We start from the raw sequence: 23181 nt of genomic DNA on the forward strand, positions 1-23181 counted from the left end.
TTCAATGCAGCTATATTGTGTGATATGTGCAACAGCAGGCTTACACTCACCGTCATTTATTTACATACCCTGGATGTACATACTACTCGGCCACTAAATACAATGTTCGGGAGCCTGGTTTCCCGTGTTCCGTCGAAATATCCCTCACAATAATTTCACCAACATCATTTCAGCACGGGTCACTTGACAGCGCAGTGTTAACTAGTCACGCCAACTATTGACCAATATCAGACATAAGTGTCCCATCTATGTACTGCTGAGTGAGCTATCGACCCGCTCTATTGTGTGTGTATAGGCTGTCTAACATAAATATATGTAAAGGCGGATATATTGAACTATCTATCCTACAGTGGCCTCATTGCCGATCAGACAGTAAGCAGTTTATACTCCACTGTACTTTATATAGGCTAGTATATATCAGAGTGATGGATTAAAGATACGAGTGCCCGAGGCAGTGACAAAATATGTCAATGACTTTAATGGGCGCTTCATTGTAGCCTCGCTCGTCAGTTTGTCTCGGGGAGAGTTTTTTCACCTTAATCTGACCTGTCAGTGTTAGGTATGAGTCTCTCTGGGACTCTTTGGGGCTGAGTGACGCGCTGGAACATCATGGCGATCACCTAATCTATTGGGGCTCTATATTGCCAGTGTGATGTTAAATATTAATTCACCCACTCACTCTATTGGGGTTCGTGATATGAACACCCCTTCGTGTTTTTATCTTCACATATTGTCATGAGTAGTAAATGGGGTGACTTGTCCATGTTACTGCAGCCAGGTCCAGGGTATGGTCCCAGGTTGTACACCCCACTGTGAGAACTGCCTCACGCATGTGTGGAGGTGCGTGTATATACTACATATGTGCTGGCATGAGGTCGATGTAAAGTTACATCGACACTGCTAAAGGCAAGAATGTGTCTGACCAAAATATTTAGTTTCTTTTTGAGAAGCGACACAATTCGTACATGTTAGATTACAGATACACTCAGATATCAATGATTAGATTATCCATTTGTATTCACACATATCTTGTCATTTCTGTGGCAATACCCATGCATGTACCGGTAGGAATAAGGCGCAGGATAGGTTCATGTCACCCAGCAATAATGTATTTATCCTGATACAGTCTGTGGCCGGTGAGGTAGCCGAAGGCCCTTCTCTATTCCCAACATGGGTACAGGCACTACAATATGTGAAAACCATTGTTGGTGATAAGAGTGAAATTGATGGAATATTGCTAAAAGCCCCACTGACTGACTCGCTCACTAACTCACTGATACAGTCAGAGCCTTGTGGCGTAAAACCATACTCACTCACACCTTGTAGCCATTTGATATTATGTATTTGGTTTATATATTTGCTGAGTCATCAATAGAACGTTGCAACTATACTCTGAAAGTTGCGAAATCTGAGAAAGCCCACTACAGACTCGTCGGTGGCAGAACGTATTTCACGAGTTATCTGCTTGATGTGTGTTCAAACTCTCAGGTGGTTTATCCCTGGTTCTTGTCAGGTATGCTGGAACATGTGTCCTGTGCCTGTACCAGGTTCCACCGAATTACTGGAGCTACTGGTGGCAGGGTCGTGTGATACACAGTACATGTGGCTGGAAATCACAGTGTATCATTCCGCCTAATAGGTCTGTGGCCACAACGAAATATAGAAATGTTCCCGATCAGGGAAATCGGCGGAAATATTGTGTGGTTCAGACTTTGATGAGTGTGATGTACAGAACATACAGCCAGGTGACCCCCAGCTACTCGCGAGATGGTGGGTGGGTCTGGCTTGTTCTCATCAGCATGTAGTGACATATACATACAGCCAGGTCACTCCCAGCTACTCGCGTGGTGGTGGGTGGGTCTGGCTTGTCCTCATGAGCATGTAGTGACGGATACATTCAGCGAGGACAACTCGAACTCGAAGTCCGTCACATGTACACGTATTGCAATAAATAATCCACAGAATACATCTCAGCAACAATCTGTCGACATCACAGTCTTCTCTCCTCGCATTCGTTGTCCCTGTCCATCGACCCTTCCATCATTCATCTTCCAAGTTTGGTTTTTTCTATAAACGACCCCTTGACCCTTTTGATGGCAATGGGAGGTGTTCAGAGAGACATATAATGTGTAGATAGAAAGGACACGACAATGCTACTAGGAGATATTGCTAATACAATTGATGTTCTGTAACAGAGGTGCAAAACGCCGGCATTGTGGCCGAGTGCCGTGGTACAGGTGCCCTTGAATGCATCTGTTCACAAAGGATACAATGCCTGTCTGTGGTAGACAACCACAAGCAAGATCTACGATTAAGATATGGCGATGTCAAGACTAAGATTTACGACCCACCTGGATTTAGATACGAGAGTCGTAGTGTACCTCGATATGTTACAATCGTACACATCATCCCACACGCTGATGTTCTCTGTGTATAGTAACGTGACTGTTACGTCGGGTTTCACTGTGTATCCTAAGTCTAATCTGAAGTCTCGAACCCAGCGTCTTAATGTTGTCATTGGAACAAATAACAAACTATGTTCTACATGTGATTGTGCTCCTTGCACTTTAGTTCATAGTTGGTGTTATAAGACATTTATGGTAATTTTCTGCCATGAATTTATTTCACTAAAGTATTTTAAGAAGTATTTGCTGACGTGATCCACATTTTAACAAGTCTGTTCCTGCCAAGGACAACATTTTGACGCTTCTGTTCCTGACAAGGACAATATGTTAACAAGTCTGTTCCTGTTAAAGGACAATAATTTGGACGCTTCATGTCAGGTATGGTGGGTGGTGTACATTTCCATTAAGCCTTACCTATAGTTTTGTTTGTATTCCATTAAGAAAATAGAGAACGTCAGAGGTGGTTGCTTCGGACTAGAGTAGTGTGATATTGCGTGTTAGCAGGAAACGGATAAGAAGTATTACTAGTGACATAACGTACAGAGAACCCGCGCGAACACTTCCGGGTCCCCAAGTGTGTATTTCCGTACTGTAGGATCTTCTTTATTTGTACAGATAGCCCGATTGTCTTGGTCACAATGTCTTTCATTATCGGAAACTCCTTTCTGAAGACGAGATGTCCTTGATGTCCATAGGAAGTGTACACTTCCTGCAAATGGAGATGGAACTAGATTACCATGATCTGTACTGTTTCTCGCTGCACTCCAACACTCCATGCAGCCCAGTGACTCACACCATGAACATCGATCTACACAATTTGGATACGATACAAAAAAACTTTTGGTTCCCTAAGGCCAGTTCTAACCTTTTTCATGAATACGTAAAATGTATAATACTGGGACCACCTTTATGACTAAACTTACCTAGTTGGCCTCAAGTATGCTGATACAGAGTAATGTTTACCAGATAAGGCATGTCCATTTTAGTACGTACATGCAGGAATAAGTCATGACTCACATAAACAGTGTTAGGTGAATCAGACTGGACTACCAGTTCACCAGACTGTCAGTGGGGGCGTAGACACCCACCCCTGAAAATACCATGTGATTCCCCTGGCAAGAGATTTCTAACACCCTACCTGTAATGTTCAGTTAATTGGTCACGTGTGCCATGCATTATGTACGTGAATGTTGAGGTGTTGCTGAGAGGACTCTGTGAGGAGTATGTAGGTATGGCTACTGCCCCACAGGTGACGGAGGGCTTGTTTCAGTCCGCGTCGCAAGACGGCACATTTATTTATTTGTTTGTTTGTTTGTTTGTTTACTTGTATGTTTATTTATTTGTATGTTTATTTATTTGTTTATTATTTTTACTATTTTACTGCTGAGTGTTACAAGAGGGAATATGGGATCAGGGAATTTCTTGCCCTCTTTTGAGGAAAAAAGGTTTATTTGACAAGATGCAATTGTCACACCCATATATAGAAGAAGTAGGTATTGTAGAAGCATGCTATGCCAAAGACAAGACGGCACTTTTTGATACAGCATTGTGAACAGCAGTGGACTGGGAAAATCGGTGGAGGGACGACAACCAGATCACATCCATAAAACTATCACCATAAGGACATGCCTGATGAATCCACGTCACAGGACGTGGTCAGCTGGGCACAAGTATCGATAAACCGGTGTTTATCTACAATAAAGTCGGACAGCGCCACGGGCGTCGACTACGGCGGTCCGTTGGTGACCGCATAATTGCGCTAGTTATACGCTTATCGCTGTTCAGTGGGTGTCAGGGGAATCAGATGGAGCTGGTGCCTTGGTTGTCTTGTCAAGCGATGGGGATTCTGTTTAGCTATCCCAGGCATTAGATAATTATGTGTATATTTGATGTACTTGTTCCTGGTGACTGGGGGTGTTTTCCATAAGGCCGTCAGTAGAACACTGCCCTGGATTTACTGACCACGCCCTTCGATACCCGCATTCACCTGACCATGCCATGCATTCACAGTACAACACCTTTGATCCACGCATTCACCAGGCCATGCCTTGCATTCACCTCCTTATGCTATGCATTCACTTCCTCATGCCATACATTCACAGTACAAGGCCCTTGATCCACGCATTCACCTGGCCATGCCTTGTACTCACAGAATCGAGTCCTTGATAAGCCCTTGATCCACATATTAACTCGACAATGCCTTGCATTCACCTCACCTTCCCAGCACCATGCCCAGGATTACCTGACCCGCCCGCTATCCCAACATTCATATGCTAGGTGTATGTCAGGAGACATAGATCCAGTACTTCACCCCAGACACGCACCTGACATAGAGCTCACCTCCTTTTTCCTAATGATAGCTCATATTAAGGTATGATAACGAAGTTTTGAAAATTCTAACTTGTTATTTAAGAAAAGATTTTCGTTGGAATATGTTGATGGTATTTAATGATAGCTGACATACTCGGTAAACTATCTCTGTTTGGACAGGATACCTAAGATAAAAACAACCTTTCTTCGTTGACTTTAACCTTTCCTTGAATTACCTTTTACCTGACCCTGACCTTGACCCTGACTCTGCGTCTTTCGTGTTGCAATGTTACAATGTGGTTGGTTCGCCACGTGTTTGTGTCTAGCAGCCGTGGATATGTGTTCACTACCACCCACACAGTATTAATGTTGGATAGAGTAAGTACGTCGCTCAACCTCGATGTCATGTTATATAGCACTGATGAACACTTATCAATCCAGTCTTCATTAGCCGGTACATGGTTTTGTGAGTCGTTATAGGTCCTTTATACCATGCTGGCACGGCTTTAATTAAAGTTAGTGTGTTGAGGGTATGGGGACTCAGCGAGCTATTCATCGACAGATACGGTTTACTAGTCACCTAGCTCATCTGCTGTTTGTAAGACACTCACCCCCCACCCCACCCCACCCCCCACCCCCAGTCCAGGTAAGGATGGTGCATAAAGTTTAAGTTTAAAGAAAGGAGGGTTTTTAATGGCATTTGATGACCCGGCGAGGACATTCGCCTTTATCAATTTTATTATATACGTTTAATCACCTCGTTAAAACCAACCTCGTCTACATTCAATATAACTTAATAATTAAAGCATGAAGACGGAGATCAGATGAAAGAGACATTACGTCAGATGTGTTAGACTGGCTCGCTGATGGCATTACTGCCCCTTCATTGGCTGAGATCAATAGGAACTCCGCGGCAGTGCTGAGTGGAAACTTTGCTGTGTTGTCCGCAACCACTTCTAATTATGAAATAGGGACCCCCTTTTCCTCGGGGTTCATGCACACATTGTGCAAAATAACTTTCCATGACAGTAAATTTGTTAATAACGACTGATATAGAACTGAAATCAATTCATTCTCTTTGTTTACTTTAATAATGTATTCATTTAGAAATATTAGTTTAGAATGCCGCACACTTTTTACAAACCTTTGTCGGTATTGATTGGCGTGAAAACATAAAATCCATTTTCGTTTCATTGATTTGATAATTCTCTTTTCAAACGTTTTCACCCAGCTTAATATAACTCAATAAAGTTTTCATTTGAACAAACGCACCCACCGACTGTTACATTGACGTGACTCAGTCACTGGAGGGTGTTGGGGGTGGGTCTAGCGGGCAGAGCTAATGATTCCATTGACACCGTCAGGAACGATTTCAAAGCCTACCCAACAGAAATCCTCTGAATGATTAAGCACTACCACCGACTGCAGAGAGCAGATTCTCATTCATCCCAGTGAAATTATATTCCGAGGTTTAACATTATCGGCCGTCTAGGTGGTAGATGGGGGTTATTACTAAGCTCGCCACTATTGATGCCACCGTATACAGATGATGTACCCATAAAAACGTTTCTATATCATCTCAGCCTGATAACATACGCGTAATCCCTTTGTTTTACAATCAGTTGTGCCTTTCAGTTCACACAAAACAGGGTGAACAGAATGTAAATCTTTGAGAAAGTTTACCTCACAATGATTTGTCTAGGTCAGACACCTGGTGTCTCGAGCTATCATTGGCTCGACATAACAAAAACTACCAATGTTGGATTAAAGTTTATATAATGATTCCACCGGGGCCACACAGATACAACGTTTCACAACTCAGTGTATACGTTTTTCATGTCGAGATCTAAAAGCCGATGTGAGGACTTCTTGCTATATCCAGTGGAGCAGTTGCTGTGTGATGTAGCGATGTAGTGTATCAGGGACCAGGGTATTGCCCAGTTGCCCCGCGGAAGGTTTAGATGCGCGGTCTTATCACGGAGTCTTCTGACAGCAGATCTATGCGCGATGTTTTCACCGACCTACTCAAAGAAAGGGGGACACATTTATGGAGGTACAGTGAAGAGAATGTTAACGATCTGGATACATTAGCTACTGCTGTTTTAATTTTCTTTTTCCTAATAGTTTATGTAAATAGCGTATTTCTCCCGTATATTGGCTCCGCTAGAAGATCCCAGCGCTCATGTTGGTCTTTCATCCTGTGATCGGCAGTCAGTGTCTGTTGACTTGCGTCTCACCTCAGTGTTGACACCTGGATTAGAATCCCGGCTTTACCTTAATTAAGAAACTCCTGTAACGTACAGGTAACACAGGTAAATGGCGGCTCCGTGACTCAGGTGTTGTCATCAGTCAGTATGTACAACCACAAAGGTTGCCCATTGTTGAAATTTTGGTGTCTGTGTAACGATGTGTGCAGTCTAATTCAAATGAGATCGTAGTTCCCGCTAACACTCAACAAAAATCTGAGCATATCCCTTTCTGGGTCACATTAGAACGACCTTCCTTCACACCAACAGTCACGTCACTAATCAGACCGAGAAAACAATCTAAAAGTGCGTTCATATTATGTAGCCTAGACAACATTAACACGGAGTGATGGGACCGACAGGCTGTACGACTAGTTCCGTCCACATCATTGTCTATCACCCACTCCAGCTGGACAAACATTATTTCAAAAAGACTTCGTCGTACTGTAGACATGTTTTTGACACTCATATACATGTACTCTGGTATGGTAGTCGCGAACGCTTGACAGAACTACTTTATGTTTGACCAAAATTGTATATAGGTCTTTGAGTTGTATAAAGGCCAAGTTCTTGGTAGCCGTTCCACTGGTCGATCATGGATCGCAAAAGGCCGTTGTGGCTTGACCTGTAATGGATGTCCTCAGATCTTGTGGTAGTGAGAACAAGCATCGGTATTTACTGAGGTCGGGCAGCACTACAGAATGCTGGTGGTTGGTATAGGGAAATGTGCTTCGCTGGGGATCAGTTCTGGACCCGCGTCCTGAAACTCGAATTTTACCTTTCTCGTAGTCTCCCTCTCTTTCATGGGAGTTACCAGCAGAACATCAGTCAGAGATTTCCCAGTCACATTCCATAGTTTATTGACATAGTCTTTATCGTAGTGTCATTTTGAATCTGATTCTGACATTTTAGTTCTCAGATTAACCCACCCTACACGGCTGCATTATATCACTGTCACCTAAGGGGGAACACTTCGTCTTATATCGTACTTGTCGTCTGCACATAGGGAACGCTCAGTCACAGAAAGCAGTACCCAACTGGAACGGATGGTTATTTACTCGCCAATATTGACAGATGACCTTGACTGGTGAAAGGCGTTAGCCACAACGTATGCCGTCACTACACACGTGCGAGATATAATGACTTCACGATGAATAGATGATGCTTTTGATTGTCGCAGATCACAACGGGGACTGTGTTTCTTTTGGGCGGGAAATGCCGATCAAACTCTACCACGCGCCGTGACAAAATGTCGGGTATGCGTGACATCCTGCAAATGTCGGGTCATTGTAGAAAACTGGACAGTGCAAATATTGCGGGTGGGTCACACTTTGGACGGTGTGTGGATGATCGACGGTACAATGTAAGTGAGTACAAGCACTGTTTGTCTGGCCAAAGGTCGGCTTGGTAGTTCTCATGTATGTACCGGTATGCCTGACGTGTTATCTCCCCAAGCAACACTTGAATTGTCAACGAGAGTCCACCATTACCTAGATTCGAGTGATATTGTCTGATGTCATAAGGTCCGCATGAGTGATTTGCACATCCTGAATAATCAGCAAAGATGGTACACTTATTACATACCCGTATCCAGGGCAACGACGCAAGGTAAGTAGTCATTGGTGCGTTTGTCGTTTCCACACTCGACCAGTCTGTCAGATGTGGCGTCTATATCATTTTGTTGTCACGCCGACTCGGCACAGCTCTGATGAACCGATGGAGCGAAGGGTGTAGCCAATTTCTGATGCCCCCGATGGATGTTTTGTGAAAACATTATGTCCCATTATGAGTAAATTATGTTCCATGTCCGTGAATGCAGTGACAGAAATGGTGTTTTCCTCATGGATGAACCAGCAGAGGGTTCTGAATTGTTTCAGTTATACACTCATCGATAAGAAGCAGCGATAATTCAGTTTTCCTCACATTCTTTGCATCGATCTCAGATGTTTGGCAGGCGAAAGTCAATGTTGAAGTGTGGGTGTTACGACAGACGTACGTGTGTTTACGAGGGAGTTGCGACCATGGTAAATCTACAGCGGAGTATGGGTGTAATACGACAGATGGGGATATTTCTGGTTTCTTGTGGTGCGGTCCGGCACCATCAATCGATGGCGACAATCTGATTCACAAGCTGGCCTGGTATGTTTCATGCACTGCAGTTCATAAACACAAGTATCTGTGTACAGTTAAATACATTATGTGTAGGCTTGTACTCCCTTGGGAATGGAACACGTTAAGCACATCCGATAACTCTCTAGACAAATTGTTCTGAACTATTGTTCGTATAAACTAAAAGGACAGGGTTTTTCAGTGGCGAGGCATGTATCTACGAAAGACAGGAGCATGCATTATTCATTTATTATCTTAATGTTAACGAAACCACGATAGTTTTAAAACAATACCATTCAGACCAGTGTGCCCAGCAAGAAGCCTTCCGCTTTGGTGAACGTTATACGATTATTTTACCAGACGTTTCTGTTATTGAATATGGACTTGTTCACTTCCAAGCCGCCTGGCTTGTATGGATCCTTTGGTTGCCATCTCTTGTTCTTCTCCGTCCGCCCACCGTCTCCCTGGAGACACGTGCTGCTAGTTGCAAACTGGTCTTCCAGAACGTGCTCCCCAGTGACGTCACAATACGTAGCCTCGCTAGAGGAGGTCGATGTGTACTGGGACTTTTAATTTAAACAGTAATCAGACTTAGGCGTGGCTTGCGTTCTATATTTTTGATATTTTTGACGAACCCGATAACTCCATTATGTCACACATCGTCTTTGATGGCGACCTCTACACGGTGATCATAGCAGATCAGTCGCGTTTCATAACAATGCAACTAGGCACACATGAGGAAAAATAAGGGACAGATAGGCCCATACGTATGACACATTTGCCTGGTCTGTAGTCAGTGTCCAGTCTGTGTTGCATTGCTCCTCGCAAGGAATCCAATCTGGATCAGGCATTCCAGCGACTGATGTAGCGAGCATGGCTCTCAGTCGCCAACCAACATGTCAACCTGGCTCGTTATCGTTGATGACGATCAAATCTAACGTATCTCGCTGTCGGACCCAACTTTCTCCTTTCCCCTTAATGGGATGATTATGGTCAATCGTCAGCTGTGTGGTATCGATAGCCCAACGTGTAAAGCGAGAGTTGTGTCCCTTTGGCGTGCGAGACAACGTTGATCTGGGTTCGAGTCCCAGTTCGCACTGATTATATATGTAGCTTTGCCAGCACTAAACGTCTGCTAGTGGATGTAACCAAAGTGCTGCACATCTAAGAAATGCATTAGTTGAGAAGGCTGTGGAGTAGCCTAGTGGTTAAAGCACTCACTCGTCACGCCGACGACCTGGTTTCGATTGCCCGCATAGGTACAATGTGTGACGCCCATTTCAGGTGTTAGTTTCAGTAATAATGCTGGAATATGTTAAAAGCGGTTAAAAGCGGCGCCAAACCATAACCACCCACTCACCCATTAGTTGGCGGTTTCTTCTCGCAGCAATTTCAAATGTAACTGGATGTAAGCGGATTATTGCTAAAAGAGGCGTTAAATGTAATTCACTCTTTTCGTCAACATTCCCATACAGGGCGCTTCATTCTGACACCTGAACCTGAGTAGCATCTATTCTCTGTGTCATACTTCTAGAAAATTGTTCTGGTGTTCGAGACACTTCGAGACAAAGGACTGCCTGCACTGTTTGCGCAAATGGATAACCTGTCGTCTTTTTCAAGCAAAACTCCTTTCATTACAACACGCTTTGAAAACAAGTAAGGTAGATCTGGTTCTACAGAATCTAACTGTGAATGCCATCATGTCTCGAGTATCGTCATCAATGGCACCTTTGTTATTGTGCAACGTATCGGCACATATAACCAGCCAGGTCACGGCCGTCCGGGATGTATTCAACAGTGTACTGGAAAAACCAGTTTAAATCTTTTTTTTCACAAAAATGATATTTTGGGATACCTATTCATGTGAAGCACAATGTCAATAAACATTACCTGAGAAGTGACTAAGCAATAGATTAAATGGAACGACAATTTTTAAAATACTTTTGATTTTCGTGACGAAAAGCAAACCAGTGGGTGCATCGTTCAAACGCATAACGACACAACAGTAGTATACTATTATTCATCGAAACTTTGTAATTGTTACAAATATAACCCGTGTGGGATATCAAGAGGGGAAATAGGTTCGTCAGATTGTCCTATGTCTGTCAGTGATACACAGCTGGGTACATGTATGCATCATGCAGGAACTTCCGGGTGACAACTGATGTTAGTGTACACCTGCTAGTGTAAGAGGCAATTGATAGGGTTGGTATGTTGTTTTGTTAGATGGTATAAATCATGCTCAGCATGTTACGTCCACACTGACTTAGTTACGGGGGTAACCCCACATAAGGCCCAGGTGTGTATCGATGTTAGTGAACAAGGTTACATCGCTTTAGACGGCTGAACACCACACTCACTCACTTACTCAAACTTTCAAATATACACACCCGTCAGACGACAGATATGTTCCATGAATCATCCGAAGACTATGCACTGTGGTAAACTTATTTTCGAAAGACTATTACAATATGAACTTCCATCCCATTATTACCGGCGGATTTATCGTTGTTGTATTGGCAAGAAAAATGTTAATCTCCGCCTGCTTTCTTCCCATGTCACATGACGGAGACCTGACAAGTCATTACTGGCAACAAAGCAGTACAATTTCCTCTTTATTTCGTCTGTAGTAAATAATACGTCACAATCCAATTTCCTTCGCCAGCCTATTTCCAGACGTGCTTCAGTGAACCTGCCCCTGTCTGGCAACACACAATCATCTATCGCCCATCATATTGGTCATTTACTTCAATATGTAGCAGCTTGCACAAGGTTATGGTTAATATGCTGTGATATATTTACTGAAACGCTATTGTAATAATCTGATATTATGTGCATGTTTTGTTATTTATAGATGTCGGCTGCATTGTGTTAACATCAATGATTCTAATAAAGGGATGGTTGAGTAGGTCCGTGGGTAAGGTTTTCACACATCATCGCTCAGTGAGGGCGAAAAGGACAGTTGGGATTCTGGAGTAGTTTTATCCAGGGTAAAAGCTGCTATTTTAAAACTTTTGTTAGCAATGGCATCATCATAGTGTGATGGCTGATTGTCATGGAACACCAAGAATGTGGGACTTGACGCAGGCCATTCTTGTACACGAAACCGCATGGCCCTTACCCGCTGGCTTCAAACACCTACACACTATCATCAGCGCCTGTAATGACAGCATGTTCCGTGAACGTGGATATCCGGTTGAGTACTTCCTTCGGATAAAGTGTATTAAGAGCCGGTGTTTTTCGTACATGTTTCCAGGCTAAACGTGTGTTACTTCGCTGAGTATTGTTAGTTCGTTGAGTATAATTGTTATTTCGTTGAGTATTGTTAGTTCGTTGAGTATAATTGTTATTTCGTTGAGTATTCAGCAACATGACACATAAGTTATCATCCAGTAGTATTGGCGGCTTCCCCTTTACATTACGTATCGAGCAAATACACCACTGCATTCATCACGCCAAATAACATTAGTAAATCTTCAAAAGTCTCTCCTTTTAACAGACCAGTTTGATGTATCAACGGAAGTCACAGCTACGTGTCATCTAAATGACTGCCTCAAGAGGTGACATACGTTGCGTACAAGCACGAGGTTCCCGAACGTCCCGAGGTTAATCAGGGTATCGTATCGATCTGCAGGAAGACAGCAAGTGGTGTCTGTGCAACGCTGTTTCGTAGTCTGTATCATCAATACCAAGTATGGCATGAGGTTGTGAGGTTAAAACCTATCGATTTTGTATGTTATGAAACAGACTGTATGATATCTCCGATGCGTGGATAGCGAACAGTGGTGCAGTAGGCCTTACTTTAAGGGTTCATTGAGGACAGCGGCCGGCATGCGTGACCTGTCCCTTTCGTGGATGCTGAACGGTGGTGCAGTAGACCTCACAGGTACAATGAGGGAAGCAGGGAAAAACGTTATTCTGTTGTCAGTCGAATCAATTAACAGTTCGAATTTGTGGTGACACGGTGCTTATGAAATAGTAAAATGCAAAATACTATTTTAGCAAGAGGTTTGCCATCCGCTATTCTATAGAAATATTATTTTAATATATGATATTATTTCAAAAATAAGACTACAGAACCTGGCAGGAATACCTGAAGAACCTATATTAATGAATGGTTATATATGGTAAACGGTCTTGTTGGTTTATGCTTTCCTCGAATACTAGTTTGGTCAGGTGTTCATGTTTTTGGAAGAATCATTACAGTAATGAAAACCTCTAGCGATTGCAGACATTCAATATTTGAACCTGTTCGACTACAACCTGTATTAGCATCGGTCACAATGCAGAAGGTGCATGCATACAAATATGGATGCATAAGTTCCAAAACAATCATGCATCACTTTCCCTGTATTATATGGAAACTGCCCAGTGTTTCCCATGACGCGAATACTATGTAACTAGAGTTGGCAATGCCAGTTTTTGTTGTCTGAGTGTAAGCCTGTATGTCATACCATGATGCTGCTAATGGTTGGATGCCGCTTGACACAGATGTACGCTGCAAAACGATAGAATGCTCCCTGTGCGGTTGTACCTCCGGTCTGTTTGACAGACGAGATCGAGGCTGTCACCTGAAACTACTTGTTGTTCGTAAGAGATGGATTGCAAATCAACGAGAATGGGTTTTTTTATTTTGAAATGGAGTTGTGAATGACGACTTCTCATGGAGTCGACGAATTTCACCAAGCGTCTGCACTGCCGTCATCCGTATCTTGAAACATAGGGCACGTCTTCTTGCTTTCAACACATTTTAGTCAGACCAGTGAATGTGACACAGGTATAGTTATGTAATAAATTCAAAGCGTTAAAAATAAAGGAATATTAATGTTGTTTGTCTAAAAGGGCATCATCTCACCTTTTCCTAGTGTCATACAGGCTGGTCAGCTGACGTACCGTCACGTCACAGTGCCGACAACAGGAGACTGATTACATATGGAACTCGTAGCAACAAAGGTCACTCAAAAAGTGATTATAACTAACTTGCTAAAAGTGCAACTTTGTCGAGTGTTGAATTGCCATGCGCAGATGCAATCATATGGATAAACAGCGCCTACGTGAACACATCTGTGGCTGCCGTCATATTAGATTATTATTGACACACGCCATATTTACTACAGTATTGAACTTGAAGAAACAAAGATCAAGTTGAGCCGCTGCTTGTTCCGGTTTATCAAATTTGGCGAACATTGTGATAGATAGATTTGTTTGTTTGTTTGTTGTTTTTATACGGTACTCAGCAATAGTAGAGCTGTGACGGAAAACTGTACATAATCGAGACCAGACAATCCAGTGATCAACACCACGAACATCGATCTACACAGTCGACACACGATGGCAAGTGTCAACAGATTCACCGAGAGGGACAGACCTAAGGCGGTGACATGTCCACAGATGTCACATTGATGCATTTGACGAATCATTTGAGTTGACAGAAGCCGAGGATGTTTGAAGTGAGGGGTTAGGTGACAGGGAGGGATAAGTGAATCATCCTTAATTGACCAAATGTCGTATCGGCCTGACCTTGAATATACCATAGTTCACCGCGTCAAGGACGGCCGAGTGTATGTGTTTGCTGTGTGCCTTCAGTCATGCTAAGGGTATGGTGGAGTCATGGCTTCGGGAACAGATATGACATTAAAACAGACTGGCAATTATCTTGTTTCCTGGTGCCAAGGAAGTCCATTCTTCTGTTTGTTCAATCTGTGGCCGTGAATGCTGCTATCATGTCATTGTCTTCTATTGTACTATTGAACTTCGTTACTACTGCGCTTGTATGTAGACCCGCTGCTATTGGCTCTACTGGGCATTAATACCGACATTCGTGTATAGAACGCTCACTTGTAAATATGAGTCATTACTCTTGTGATTATTACTCCCCTGGTTATTGGCATCATCGTCGTCATCCTCGTCACCATCACAAGAAAATCACACATATTTACACACCACAGATGCCATCACTATTCAGCACAAGTAACGCTACAACGATGATGATATATTGTTATATCACGGCGTGTAAGAATGGTGAAAAGGAAAGTATGAAGTTATGTTGGTGTTAGACTTCCCGCACGATCTCCCAACACAATGGGTAAGAACCTAGGAACAGTCAGGACGAACCTAGAGTCCAACCACCCATTGTATGTTCTGGGCTTGCCATGAGGCTGTAACTCTCCAAGACGATCGTCCTTTTCCACTGACGAGGAAGGAGGATGAGCATGTGTGGTAGGTAACACAGTTCCACAGTGTGTCCAGTGCCCCACCCCACAGCATGTGTGTCGGTAGGGAACCTCCCCAGGACGTACAGAGACTCAGTGGCCTTGATGCGTGTCGAGGGACCCTAACCTGATACGTCGTGTAGAGATCACCGTGCATCCTGTTGACGGCCACCAACTGTCAAGGTCAAACCAAAATACCTTCATTTGTCATTTCAAATAAGGCTTTTTTTCTGAAAACACAGGATGTTTTAAGATAGTAAGTGTACGTTTGAAAGCATATTTATGAAGCATCGGAATGTCTGGTAATTGTTTAAGTGAGTGCGTTTAGCAGTGTGTCACTCTGGTGTGTGTCAAACTGATGTGGGCGTGTGTGTATGTTTAAGGGACGTCACTGCTATACGAGGTATTGTATCCACGTTTAAGAGACATGCATGTTAAGAGCGTCTGCTTTCTTGATACTGAAAACTGTCAATCCACATTAACGTGCAACTGTTAGATGAAGTGAAGTATCTTCTAGATCTTGCAGTACATCCGGAGACCGCTCAGGTAAGAGCAGACTCCCAGGAACCGATTTAAGTTCTCAGACACCGACAGCGTTGTTCGTTGTTAAACGTTCCAGTCACAGGTCCGTCTGGTCCACATTTATCATTGTTTAACTGAATTCACTCATTCATACAATACATTTCACAGAGAACACAGTTTGGATTGCCTATAAACAGATGGTCGCGTCTTAGCGAATGAGGTACAACTCTCCAGCTACCCCACTCGTTGCACCTGATGCCATTCACAACCACCGAGTCCTTCACTCAACGTTCTCCTTACTACGACAATCACGTGTTACATGTACAGATTTTTTTCCGCATGTCACAAGTGTCCATCTCTTGTACACTAGTACCACGGAGTATGCGAAATAGTTTTAAAGCGAAATTGGAAAATTAATTAAATTCCAAATAACATAGTGTAAATAGTAATGTGAGAGCATGTCTGCCACTGTAATCGAGCCCGTCTTCCCGTGCCAGCCCCCTGGACGAGTTCATGTCACCACGCTCTGACTGGGGTGATGACAGCTGATCGCGTTATTGCATGTAGCAACTGGCTTGAATAATGCATTTAAATAGGTCAGGTTTTTCTGACTGAGTAATAGAGGGCAGACACTGGACCACTCACTGTAAAAGGGAGTCACAGGAAACCTTGCGTTAACATACAACTGTTCGACCAATACATATAGGGGCGACCAATACATATAGGGAGACAAGTAAGGGAACACTAAGAAGCACGAGTGTTCCTTTACTTCTTTTCATCTCACACAGTGCGATACACAGCTTATACAGAAACCTGGAACAACATAACGGAACTCTTGTGTTGTCATGTGTTCTTTATTTACAGGCCTCGAGACGACACACCTACTCACCATGGTGGGGCACCACTTGGGCACCCTTTGGTACTCTTGGCCCATATATAAAACCAAGTCCATTGTGTTTTACTATCAGGTCAAAATGCACAGCGAATATACCCCTGCACTTACAATATTCGTCTATCTGACGAGAGCATCCACAACATTAAACTCAAGGACGCAAATGATTACAGAGGATATATTTAAGCTATTTGAAATTCAAATTTCGTGTTAACAGCAATACCATTAACGCCCTGGCAGTCTGATGCAGCGTTGTATTGACAGGCGCCGTGTACACAGCTGTGCCGCTTTGCACCCAATGGCGCTCATCACAAACCACTCTCTCCATTACAGAGTATATAATAGTCCAAAATACCGTAATTTAGTGTCCAAAAAGTTTATTTTGAACTATCCATGTCGCTCTAAGCAAGTCTAGATATTCCACAGGTCAGTTTGAGTATCCTCCGCTGGGCCCAATGACAGTTTAAAGAGTAGTTCGTTTCCAGGGAAGTTATAATGTGGAATCTGTCAAATCCGGTTTCCCCCATAATCTGGACAACACGCAGAGTCCCGGCAAAATTATTTTAATTTATCATTAAAGCGTTCGGACTCTCAGTTACGGATTACGGACTAAAATAACAGCCCCGACAATCAGCTTTCTATAAGAACAATGTATTTCTGAAAAACAAAGAATTAGTCTAATCACGCGTTCATGTTTTGGGTTAGTAAATATTTGTGTTCTCCTTTACAATTTAAATTCAGCGAATTAAGCATCAGTATAATCAAGCTTGTATATTTTGGGGAGATAAATGTATATTTTTACCATTAGGCCATGACTCGCCAAACACAATGTTTACCATCCAAGGACGTGCAGACTTGTCATCTAAATCATTCCAGTGTTAGTGCACTGACATATATAGGGCTGGTTTCAGTCTGGGTCGAGTACTAGGATAAGTATACTGTTTATATTCAACATGTAATTAAATAGTTAGTGTTTTTCTGTGAGAACCGACGGTAATTATATCCTCTGTCAAGGCACCCCGCTTCAAAGATTGCTGGATAGCCATCAATAAACGCCCTCTCATAACAAACTGGTCGTTGTCAACATGTTTTCCCGCCAATAAATAGCAAATCCTTTGATCTACTCCAATTTCCGCATGACTGAAAATGCTGATTTGACATTGACGACCAATGTGATTGACGTGACCTCAAGCTGTTCAGTGACCCCGACATAATCTGGCATGTCCGCCGCGGGTGACATTGTAACAAGGGGAGATAATCCCATAAGGTTACGCATGATCCCGCGATCTGTCCGTCTCCAGATGTGATGGTCGACCGCTCTGGTATCAGATGCCTGAAGCTTTGTAAGCATGGGGAGAAAGTCCTGAAGAACCATTGGGCGCATGACTGCCGAGAAGTGCAGCAAGGATCTGTGTCGAAACGATGCACTTATGAAGTAAAAGAAATTGTAATTCACAAATATCTTCACGTCTGAATTATGGCTGTAGGAGAAGAAACCAGCAGTTGACAAAGTGGCATATTACAAGTGCATAGAAATATGAGCTATGATCCCGCTCCTTTTCTTCACACTTCCATCCCTAAACCTCACAACGACTCGTCTCCTGGACATCATTTGGCCCGTGCTCTAACGTCAGAGCTGTCCGGACGAATCTGGATTCCACTGCGAACAGCTGACTGTCCCGCTCTCGTATATTCTGATCTTCAAATGTTGCCTGGGGGAAGCTGGCCGTTTGGGGTCGATTCCACAGATGCACTAACTGAATATGGTTGTCTGGCTGACGTGCCATGCCGTGCCCTGCCGTGCTGTGACGTGACCTGAAACGTGCACGGTCGACCTTGACATGTCACGAGTGTTGCTTTGCCATTGATAACTTCTCTGTATTTATATATGATATTGATTCGGTAACCCAAATTCTGCTTTTAGGCACCTGATGCGTAAACAATCATTGTGCGCTGCTTACATCAGATGCCATGTATCCATGATCTCTGTCCTCAATAGTGGAAAAAAACACCCGTATGAGTATCATGCCCTCAGCATACCCGCAAACATTAGACACGGTGTATGAAACATAGATGTGCTAATCGTGAATCACTCGTTGGCTCTGTTTCTAACTTATTACATGTAGAACAAACTGAAGTCAACCGGTCTCTGACGTCTCTGACGTCTCTGACGGAGTTAGTACGTCGTTTATCAACATAGTCACTTGCAGCCGAGCGGTAAATATAGACCGCCTCGGTCACCATGCAGTCACGATGTGATGAGACAGCGTCTTGCACGTCTACTACGTCATCCAGCGCGTGACCTCTCGTGCCGTCTTGACCAGCGTTGTCCACCATGTGTATACTGACAAGTGGACAGTTGAGCCACACTGCGGGTAGCAGCTGATTGTCTGTAATCCCCACATGGCTTTGTGGAAACAAACAGACCTCGTGCCACTAAGCCACTTGATATTGTCAACACTTGATATATCCCATTGATGACGATATGTGTTTGTTCTTATGACAGTATGTCGTATTTCTATCACGTAAATATGAAAATAAGCTCATAGTACAAATATGATATGTCTGAGATAAGTGTTTGGAGGGTATCTCGTCGGAACAGTGTCTTCGTGTGTGGTCATGTGGCTTCACAGTGAGTAATGAGTATGTTGGTAAACAAGAGTAGGTTAATTCAGGTAATTATAGGAACAGATATAGTTTCATGACAGGGAGGTCGCGTTAGCTCAGTCTGAGGCGCCAAAAGCGCTATGCAGAGTTCTGTCTCTTGTGCTCGCCGAGAAAGGAAGATCACAGGTCCGAATACCGGTCGGTCCTGGTTGTTTTTCTAGGTCTGTGCTCATGGCTCTACCAAAGTAGTAAACGCCCAGCACCAACAAATATGACTTTGGAAATACTTTGCTCATGGGAGACCGAGACGATCGAAAGATTAACCCGCCATGCTGTCTTCCTGCCCAAACCAAAAGCACAACAAACGTCATCAAGATCATAAGGGCCTATAGACATGTCGCCACACACGGGACAACTTCCACACGGGTATATCTGCTATAGCAGATCCCTCAGGCCATCGAAGATTTTCAGTTAACATTCTATGATTTACAGTGGTATATAAAAATACTTTGTATTTCACAAAAGAGGGAAGATATAACATATTATAACAGTTTATCCTCAACCACAACGTCCCTCCCAAAGTGACCTTTGCTATCAATGCTGCCTTAAGAGCCTGTTATGGCTGAATAGTTTGTATATTTTCCTGTGTAGATCCTGATGGGCATTTCAGTATTTCACTACCAATATCTTTGTCAGTCGAAATCGAACGAAATTTAGGCTTTAAATTTCTGAACTTTACGTTGCCTTCTCGCCAACACAATATTCTGTGTTACAACCGACGTACTGTTCTCGGGGAGACAAGGATTCGCTGCTGACCTACAGGCTTTCAATACTTCTCTGTGGCCATTGTAAGACGACACCTGGATGACACCTATTTTCACTATCGCTGCTCAGCCCACTCTGTCAACACCTTGTTGGATGAGAAAGAAAATGACAATACACCGTCCATGTATAAACAGCAATATCGCTTACTAATCTTTTCAGTGCACGGCGATCTAGGTCATGGTGACCTTGCGAGAAGGCAACACGACTTGCGATGTTCTTACGTCAGTGGAATTACCATAAAGACAGATCAGATTTCTTGAAGCAAACATATTGATGATAAGTGTGAAGTGGGAAGTGTCATATCATCTCCGGCACCCTGTGATTATATGATGAACCACTCCCTATTATAATAATGGAGTGGTGGGGTAGCCGAGGGGTTAAGGCGTTCGCTCGTCACGCCGAAGACCCGGGTTTGATTTCCCACATGGGCACATTTCTGGCGTCCCATGATGCTAAAAAACCCGTAAAGCTAACGCTATAGGACTCTAAGTGTGGACATGCCAGCACGTCGAACAGCCTTTTGTGAAATGAATTAGATATACAGTACATCTCATGGTAATGATCAGGTATAGGCAGTTAAGGTCAGTGGAAGTGCTGAAAGACACGGAGTATATGGACATCGTATCAAGTGTGTTCTCCATGGTGACGCCAGGGCATGTAAGATGTGTGTGTTTATTTAACGTAGTCCTCTTCCACGTTCTAACTGCATGACGAGAACCCGTATGTAATCGCCATCCAGACAAACCAGTGATATATATAGTGGGAACAATCCCAGTTTGCTAGGCCACGATGACCCGATATGCGCGCAGTTACCCGATCCACCTGCCGAGTACAACATACGCCATTTGCTTGAGAATAGTGTATGACACGGACTCTATTTGGGTTAGGTCTGAGATGAGCCAGCTAGGACGTGACCGATCGTTGTTGGTCTGATGTGCATGTATAGACAAACCGATTTTAGTTAGTGCTAGACTTAGGACAAACTCTACAGCGCTTGGAGTCCTGAAGAGTTGACAGACGAAATCATGAACTTTTTTGTTATATAACGTCTTTACGCCTGTACCTGTGCAATATTTTAACCTGCCTGTTACATACGTATGACCTATAACACATATATCTACACAATTTATTTCACCCACACTAACGCCATGCACACTCTAACAAGTTCATGTGTGAGTCATAATTGTGCATCGCCGTGCGGACAAGATGTAATTACACATAAACAGTAGTTTTACACGTGTTTACCTACCCAATGCATGGAACCACCTTATCCTCAGTGACTAACCTTTATCTAAACATCTTTACCTGTAACTCGTCAACCTAATCAGTAGAAGCCTGCACGCCAGTCATTTAAGTCAATCAGTTAAGTCTGTACATCAGTAGAAGCCTGTACATCAGTTAATAGAAACCTGTATATCTTGTTACCCATTGTTATCTGTCTACTGTTTTGTGTGTGTATACTACATCCCTTTAGTTTCACCATCACTTCACCTGAAGAAGAGACTAGGAACCTTCTCGAAACGTTGTGACCTTGTATAATAAAGAAGTTGAACCATAAAGCATTTTAACAGCAGTTACTACCGATTTCCGGACATTTTGTTCCACTTCTGTGTGAAGGGTTGCCTACTTCTACCGACCAGATATATGTTGGGTATGGCAACAGATGAGATTATAGTGGTGTAATGTGGTGTATTGATCTGTTATGACATACAGATGTTGCCAGGGACAAGGTATGATCTCTCAGCCTCTCACTACACGTGTCTTGTTGCAGGAGCAGCGGGGAACCAGGAATACCATTCCAGAGAGCATCCAGCAACCCTGGTTACTGTAAGTACTGTGTGAACAAAACTACCAACTTCTAATTATTAGTGTTGCTTCCACTTTGTCCTCGGGCTTCACTATGGTGTTAAGACATAAGGCCTTGGGTCCACATTATCTCCTGGGTTTCACCATGATGTTAAGACACGAAGCCCTGGATCCACGTTCTCTTATGGAGTTTCACCGTGGTGTTAAGACACAAATTCCTGGATTCATGTTATACCCGGGGTTTCACCATGGCGTTAACACATAAGACCCTGCATCCACGTTAACCCCCCTGGTTTCACCTTGGTGCTAAGACACATGGGCCTGCCTCACCCGATCCTTCCCTCCCGGAGCCAGATGGCACGGCATTGTATGACATGTTGTACTCACTCACTCGCTGGCTCGCTCACGCACGTACGTACGCACGCACGCACGCACGCACACACTCAGTCATTGCGGTATGGTGTTATGTCAGAGCTTTAGCCTTAGATAACCAGGGTCCTTATTCTAAGAATTTGATCGTAGCCAATGTATTAAGAATGGGCTTAAGAAGTTCGTAGGGCTACGAACGTTTCGAGAATAGCTAGCCTGGTCCATCCGCTAATGTTGTACTGATGGAATATTATTTACAGGAAATAGAGAAGACTTAGAGACAGTTTGACACAAGAATATCACTGGCTTTTATCTTAGTTAAGATTGTGTAGATTGCTGTCGTTTATATCATTGTCGATCGTCCTAGAAACTTTTTTATAGCGAAGCATCACGAAATTCCTAATCCGGCATCTTGTGAAGCACGACGACCTTGACCATCTATTGGGTCACTGTGTGTCCCGTACAGTCTGTAGTTACACGCGGGACGTGCTCTGGTTAGTCTGTAGTTACACGCTCTCGTCAGTCTGTAGTAAGACGTGGGACGTGCTATCGTCAGTCTGTATTTACACGCGGGGCGTGCTCTGGTCAGTCTGTAGTTACACGAGGGGCGTACCCTGTACAGTTTGTAGTTATACGAGGGCGTCCTTTGGCCAGTCTGTAGCTGCATTTGGGGGCGTGCTCTGGTCAGTCTGTAGATACACGTAGAGGCGTGCTCTGGTCAGCTTGTAGCTGCACTTGCTTTATTTATACTTATTGTGAAGCGAACAAGCAGCTTGAATTCCCAGAAGGATTATCGAGTGTTTTATAGAGGAACATACATGCAAACATAGCTCTCCAATAGGCCTTTATGAAACTGTCGAGCTCATATATTTTATGCC

General features: G+C 43.4%; 1 protein-coding gene across 1 annotated transcript in view; it reads left to right on the top strand.

Moving 5' to 3' along the window:
- The window catches only part of LOC137287575 (uncharacterized), a 54053-nt gene that overhangs the window by 2151 nt on the left and 28721 nt on the right, over positions 1-23181 (top strand). Inside the window, exon 2 of the mRNA XM_067819941.1 lies at positions 21900-21955. The gene's annotated coding sequence lies outside the window, so the exon portion shown is untranslated. The remainder of the gene's footprint in view (positions 1-21899; positions 21956-23181) is intronic.

The sequence above is a fragment of the Haliotis asinina genome, chromosome 6, assembly GCF_037392515.1.
Source record: "Haliotis asinina isolate JCU_RB_2024 chromosome 6, JCU_Hal_asi_v2, whole genome shotgun sequence".
NCBI lineage: Eukaryota > Metazoa > Mollusca > Gastropoda > Lepetellida > Haliotidae > Haliotis > Haliotis asinina.